The sequence below is a fragment of the Propithecus coquereli genome, unplaced genomic scaffold (genome assembly GCF_000956105.1).
Source record: "Propithecus coquereli isolate 6110/MARCELLA unplaced genomic scaffold, Pcoq_1.0 Scaffold71, whole genome shotgun sequence".
Lineage (NCBI taxonomy): Eukaryota > Metazoa > Chordata > Mammalia > Primates > Indriidae > Propithecus > Propithecus coquereli.
The window spans coordinates 3,291,673-3,299,491 of record NW_012153174.1 but is presented as its reverse complement, the minus strand read 5'-3'; positions in this window follow the sequence as shown (position 1 = coordinate 3,299,491).

Sequence of the window (7,819 nt, the reverse complement as noted above, 5' to 3'; positions counted from 1 at the left end):
TAAATAAATAAAAGTTTTCCAGATGAAAAAAAATAACTGAAAGTTTATACTCTTTGACCAACATGTCTTCCTCCTACCCACTCCCAGCTACCACCTACCACCAGCCCCTGGTAACCACTATTATGCTCTCTGCTTCCATGAGTTCGACTTTTTTAGATTCCACATATAAGTGAGATCATGCAATATTTGTATTTCTGCATCTGGCTTATTTCACACAGCACATTGATGCCTAGGTTCATCTATCTTGTATTTACCTGCAAATGGAAAGATCTTCTTCTTTTTGTGGCTAAATAATATTCCACTAAATGTATAAACTACATTGTCTTTATCTGTGTATCTATCAAAAGATAATTAGGTTGATTCCGTATCTTGGCTATTGTGAATAGTGCTGCATCATGGGAGTGCACATGTCCCTTGGAGATATTAATTTCATTTCCTTTGGATATATGCCCATAATTAGGATTGCTGGGTCATATGGTAGTTCTACTTTTAATTTTTTGAGGAACCACTATACTGTTTTACATAATGGATGTGCTAATTTACGTTTCCACCAACAGTGTATAAGAGTTCTCTTTTCTCCATACCTGCATCAACTTTTGTTTTCTCTTGTCTTTTTGAAAATAGCCGTCCTACCAGGTATAAGATGATATCTCTTTGTGGTTTTGATTTGCGTTTCTCTGATGATTAGTGATGTTGAGCATTTTTTCATATACCTGTTGATAATTTGTATGTCTTCTTTAGAGAAATGTCTATTCAGGTCCTTTGCCCATTTTTAAATCAGGTTATTTGCTTTTTTTGCTACTGAGAAATGAGTTTCTGATATACTTTGGATATTAACCCATTATCAGATATATGGTTTGCAAATATTTTCTTCCATTCTGTAGACTGCCTTTTCTTTTTTGTCTTTTTTGTTGTTGTTGTTTTTGTTTTGAGACAGGGTCTTGCTCCATTGCCCAGACTAGAGTACAGTGGCATCATCACAGCTCACTGCAACTTCAAACTTCTGGGCTCAAGCGATCCTTGTGCCTCAGCCTTCCAAATAGCTGGGACTACAGGTGTGTACCACCACACTTGACTGATTTTTCTGTTTTTTGTAGAGACGGGGTTTTGCTGTGTTATTCAGGCTGGTCTTGAACTTCTGGCTCCAAGCAATCCTCCTGCCTAGGCCTCCCTAGGAGGCTGGGATTATGGGCATGTGCCACCGTGCCCAGCCTGCCTTTTCATGTTGTTGATTTTTTCCTTTGCTCTGCAGGAGGTTTAGTTTAATGTAGTCCTACTTGTTTATTTTTGCTTTTGTTGTTTGTGCTTTTTTTTGTCATACCCAAAATATCATAGCCAAGACCAATGCCAAGGAAACTTTTCCCTATGTTTTGATCTACAAGTTTTACAGTTTCAAAACTTACACTTAAGTCTTTAGTACATTCTGAGTTTATTTTTGTGTATCATGTTAAGACAGGGGTCCAATTTCATTCTTTTGCATGTGGATATCCAGTTTTCCCAGCACCATTTATTGAAGAGACTTCCCTTTCTGCATCATGTATTCTTGGTCCCCTTGTTTAAGATTTGCTGACCATATATGTGTGGGTTTATTTCTGGGCTCTCTGTTCTGTTCTATTGGTCTATGTGTCTGTTTTTATGCCAGCACCATACAGTTTTGATTAGTGATATAGTCTGAAATCAGGGAGTGTGACACCTCCAGCTTTGTTCTTCTTTCTCAATATTGCTTTGGCTATTCAGGGTCTTTTGTGGTTCTATACAAATTTGAGGATTTTTTTTCTATTTTTGTGACAAATGTCACTGGAATTTTGATAAGTACTGCATTGAAACTGTGAACCACTTTGTGTAGTACAGACATTTTAACAGTTTCTCCACTCCACGTGGGTGGACTACCTTTCCATTTATTTGTGCCTTCTCCAATTTCTTGCATCAATGTCTTATAGTTTTGAGGACAATCTTCTACTCCCATGGGTACATTTATTCCTATGTATCTTATTCCTTTTGATGCTATGGTAAATTGACTCATTTTCTTAAATTCTTTGTTACAAAGTTTTGTAGAGCAAAATATGTGAGTGAGAACATGGAACTGGCTGTAATTTAAAAGAAAAATCATTATGAAAGTAAATATCAAGGAAGATCAGAATGGAAATAAAGAAAGAGAAACATAAAAACAGTAAGGTAATTTCAGCATTATTCAGAAAAGGCTTGGATGTGCCAAAGTTTTGGTGACAGCATAATAAAGATTCATTTTTCACTTAGGCAACATCCACTGTGGTCGGGTGGGCCTTCTCCATCTCTGTCGGGGAGCTTTGCTGCCTCTCACATAAGATCTGAGGTCCTCATAGCAAGGAAGAAGAGAACTGGTGGCTCTTGAGGAAAGTTCCCAAAGGCCAGGCTGGGAGTGACTTACAGCACTTGATGGCCTCATCTTGTTAGCCATCCCCAATCACTGGCCCCACCCTAACTGTAGGGCAAGCCAGGACACACAGTATTCCTGTCTACCTAGGAAAGGGGTGATGGAATGGAATTTGGTAAACCTATAACATTGTTTCTGCAACAATACACCCCTCTGATCACCTCATAACAATTCTATTCTTCTTCTCACTTATGAAACACATTCACCCTCTTCCCAGGGGAGATGCCCTGGAGGGTGTGCCCACCTTTCTAAAAGTGTGGGATCTCTGGCATAGACTCCATCAAGTCAGGTGTGCTTCCTCTTGATCTGGAGATCTCTGAAATCAAAGGACAACATCTCCTCCTCCCTGCATATTCACCTGACAATCCAGGCTGGGGTCGGGGTAGGAAACCTGCAACAAGACACCCCTATAAAGAATGGGGATGGTGGCTCATGTCTGTAATCCTAGTGCTCTGAGAGGCTGAGGTGGGAGGACCACTTGAGCTCAGGAATTTGAGACCAGTCTGAGCAAGAGTGAGGCCCCGTCTCTACAAAAAATAGAAAAAATTAGCTGTGTGTGGTGGCGCATGCTTGTATTGTAGTCCTAGCCACTTGGGAGGCTGAGGCAGGAGGATTGCTTGAGCCCAGGAGTTCAAGGCTGCAGTGAGCTATGATCACGCCACTGTCCCCAAGCCCTGACGACAGTGCAGGACCCTGTCTCAAATAATCAAATAAATAAATGGGAGAAATCTAAGCAGTGACCAACACCACATCCTCCAGCCCTAGAAAACTATACAATGAATAGGTTCCTTCACTGGGCCACAGAGCAGAGGCCTGATTAAAATGGGAAATAGGCCTAGACCTTCAGCAGGTTGAACATTTCTGAGACTTCACTGAATAACAGAATAGAGAATAAATAGGAGATTCAGTAAATTAATGTCTGACTAGGACAAAGAGAACTCCGTCCAGCTCCCACCCAGCCTGTGCCCCAGCCCGTCCTGTGAGTGCTGGCGGGGCCGCCTCTCTGTCTCTCTGAGCTCCCCCGGCAGCCTGCCCAGCTGCCCGCGGGGCTGAGGCCTTCTCCGCCTCCGCTACGTTTCAGCAAATAGTCACGCAACACGAGCCTGAGCACTGGCCAGCTATGTTCTCAATTCTGTGTGTAACTCTTTCCCAACGTTTCAGTAGGGCAGGAGATCGATAGAGACAAACGATCAGGTCTGCTACTAAAGCAACCAAACAAAGCATTGGCAAGTCGGCGGAGCCCGGGCTAAGAGAAAAACAGAGGGCCCAGAGTGCAGAACGCCCCCACGCAAACCCTTCGTTTACTCCATCACCGTCTCCAACCGGTTGAGCTCTTACTATGCACGAGACACCAGTTAGGAGCTTTGGTGGGCTACACAGTTGAATAAAACGCAATTCCTCTCCTTGGGGAACAGGCATTCCTTGGAATCATTCCAAAAGAGTGATGCAGTGAAGGCACTTCCAGCCAAATTTCTGAGAAACTGCTGAGCCTCCTTGAGTGCCATGTTTCTGTGGCCAAAGCACTCCCTGGGACACCTGATCTCACTCCTAACGTCTGTCCCTTGGCCCTTGACGCACAACCCGGAGCACCGAGCGCTTCAGGGGGATGTCAGCACTGCGCTCCCCGCTGCCCCCCACCAGCCTCTCACCAGCACACTCTCAGAAAAGCTGTGACGTTATTCCTGCGCATATTTCCCTACATGTATGTATTTTTGTGTTTTAAAACAACAAATTCTGTTTCTAGCAGAGTTTAAATGAATCTCACTTGGTTTCTTGCCAGAAAAGTAACAAAAGGTTACATTTAGATGCCGCGTTGGCAACAGGAAAAAGAAGACAACCAACACCCCCGACCCCCTCCTGGCCCCTCCATCCCTTGCTCTTCTCCAAAGAGTCAGAGGAGCCAGAGCTAAAACTCCAACTTGGAAACTTGAAAGGAAAATAAATTACATACGAAAGCCTGAACAAAGATCACTTTTTAAACTGTCCTTGTGAGTAAAAGCAGATGTGGTGAAGTATTAATAACTGGTGAATCTAGGTGACAGTGAAGGGTCGTTATTCATTGTGTTCTTTAACCGTTTCTTATGGTTTGAAATTTTACAAAATAGCAAGTGGGGGCAGGGGATCAGCCTCCCCCTGGAATCACCCTCTTCTTTCATAAACTCTCATACAAGCTCTGTAATCCTCACAACTGTCATTCTCTTAATCTGTGATAAATTGCTCTAGAACTGGTAAGTGTTGATTCTATTCTGATTAATTTAGCCACCAAACACTGGATAACTTTCAATGAGAAATGATTCTTTAAAATGGAATTGAATATACCAAGGCTTGTGGGTGTACACTTTTTTTTAATAAAACTGGGCAATTTGCCTATATATAGTCACGTGAAAGATTATGAATTTTTTTTTATTTTTGGTTTATTTATTTTATTCATTATTTTTTTACATATAGCTTTAGAGACAAAGAAATGGACTTTGTGGAGTCGATGAAACCTACTGCCTGTGTTTGGGAAGGTGAGGACCTTAATGCTGAATGTACATGGTTGGTTCAGGGGATACAGCGTTTGATGTGTGGACAGGAGGTTTCTAGACCCAGGCCCACCCTATCACTCGCTACGCAACCTTTGAAACAAAAACGACTCCTCTTCCAGCGAATGCAAGTTTCTAACTAAAATGAGAGCCAAGACCAGAGGACTGGGAGTAGTTTCTGATGGTCTGTGCAGCCTGTGTGCTGCTGTCTCGGCCTCCCTGCATCGGTCCCACTCTCTAAGTTGGTATCAACCAAGGTGATATGGAGAAGATGCTGGCAAGAAGCTGGATTCCACTACCTCTTAATGAGACCAAGGCGAAAACCTTAATCCCACCACCTCGAAAATGTATACCACTGATCCTGAGAGGAACAGCATGAGATTGCACAGTTAACAACTTGCCAAGCTGTTGGCGAGTTGAAGAAACAGCGTCCTGGGTGGTGGTGAGCACAGCACAGTATCGTCTCTGATTACCCAGTAGGTATTCACAGCCTCAGGGGCCTCAGCCTCCTGCCTGGCCGCCCTGGGCTGCCTGAGCCTGGCAGCTGCAATGCCCCTGCTTTCTGACCGAGTGACACTCCCAAACAGGGGATTTAGGGACAGAAATGCCATCGTGGATTTTGTTTGCTGTGGCTTCTCTTTTCCATGACCTGAGTCAAGACACTCTGTCACTTGGACTTGCCACAAAGTGAAGAACTCTGGCCCTGGAGTAGGAACAACCTGGAGTCCAGTCCTCCCAGCTCTTGCACCTGTCTGCATGGCGACCTCGGGCCAGCGACTCAACCTTTCTGGAGTTCCCTCCTTCTCTCTAACAGAGAAGTAATGGTAAGACAAATCTCAAAATAATCTCAAAGGACTCTCATGAAGACACGACGAGATGACACGTGTGAGGTGTTGAGCCTGGACCTGCACCACAGTAATCTTGAATAAATTTAAGCATTAATATCTCTTCTACAACAGGTTACTGTAATTTTAACACATTGATTGCCACACTAGAAAAAAAATTTTTTTTCCTTGGGCCCACGGTGTTTTCTTAACAAAAATAGAATAAAAACTTTAAAAGCAAAACAATCCTTTCTAATTTAATGAAAAATTTGTTATTTTTTGTTGTTTCCTGTGTTTTCTTTGACAAAAAATAATATAAAAACTTGAAAATTAGTAATGTAAAAAGTAATGTGAAAACTTGAAAAATAGTTCATAAGGGTAAAGTGTTTTTCTTGACTTGTCAGGCTTAAGGGTAATTTAAAGGTAAAAATAAATAGAAAACTAAAATTTATTGAGTTCTATTCATTTAATCCCCGTTTTTAGAATTAAATCGTCAATATTAATTGTAACAATAAGAACATCAACAAGCAAGATCTTCATGAACTAACTGCAGGGTTTTGCCCAGGGGCCCGCCCATCACATAACATGTATGTTACAGCATGGCAGCATGAGTTGCATGTGCACCACGCAGCTCCCAAGGTAAAGAGACGTGTGAGTTACATACGCTTCACAAGGTCCCAGGCTCAAAACTAGAGTGAATTAAATACAACTCACAGGGCAGTTAATGTGTTAGTTTAGGTGCCTTCAAAAAATAAAGACCTAAAAATAAAGACCTCTTTTCTAAATGGAATGGTTTAGCTTTCAATAAAGGTCTAAGTTAATGTTGTTTAAGGTAAAATTATTTCCATGGCTTTTTAAATGTATTCTCATCAGATGCTTTAAAAGAAAAAGATAAAATATTTCATATACCAATGCATTTTTTAAGTTAATAAAATTATAGTAAAAAATAGCCTCTGAGATTGCTGTACAACAGGGGCTGGCAAACATTTTCTGTAAAGACCAGATTTTAACAGAGGCTTTGTGGCCACTACGAAGCTCTGCAACTGCACCGCAAGAGCAGCCCTGGACAACAATGCAAATACGTGGGCGTGCTAGGTCCCAGTAAAACTTTACTTATGGATGGGGAGGTCTGAACTTCATATACTTCTCACATGTCATGAAATATTCTCCTGATTTTTTCAATCATTTAAAAATGTTAAATCCATTCTTAGCTTTGATACTGTACAAAGAAGGGCACCTTTGGTCCATGGGCTATCAACTGACAACCCTTGCTATACAAAAATAAAGATATGGAGAGATATACGGATGCATTCGGAAAGTCATAAAATCTACTAGGAAAACACATTAGAAATTTAGTTTATAACACTTTGCTATAAAACACAATTTTATTGATCTTGAAACACATCTAAATGGGTTAAATTTTCTTGATATGAAAAAATAACATACTTAAGAGATAATTCTATGGTAATATTAAATAACAAGATTAAAAATTTTAATGGATTTTATGTAGTATGAGGGAGTTTTTTGAGTAAATGATTACTTTATTTTTGAAATATTTGAAAATACGAATATTTTGAATGAATCCTGAATAAAATTATTGTAGTTTTTCAGTAGGTGAATGTTTTAAACACTCTGAAGATTTCAGAATTTAAAAAATGCACATTCATACTTTTATTTCTGAAAGATGAATCATTTCAAAATGGTCAAATTTAAGAATATTTTCTTAATATCTATAGTATAAGAAAAAAGGTAAATATAATTTACATATAAATACATACAGAAATATCAATTGAAATATAGCTGATAACTCTATTACTTAAAATATTTTATCAAAGCATTGCTGTACACAGTATTTAAACTCTCATATGGCCTTAAGTTATTTTTCTTTCAACTGCAAGTCACTTAGAGATAAAAAGCATTTAAATAAAATACAATGTCAAGCTTCACTTAATGAACTCTGAATGTTTCATAGCCAAAGTTTTAAATGGTCATTTTTATCCAGTTTTAATTTTTAAAACGTATCACATAAGCGCTACATTCTTTTCAATGATGCAAAT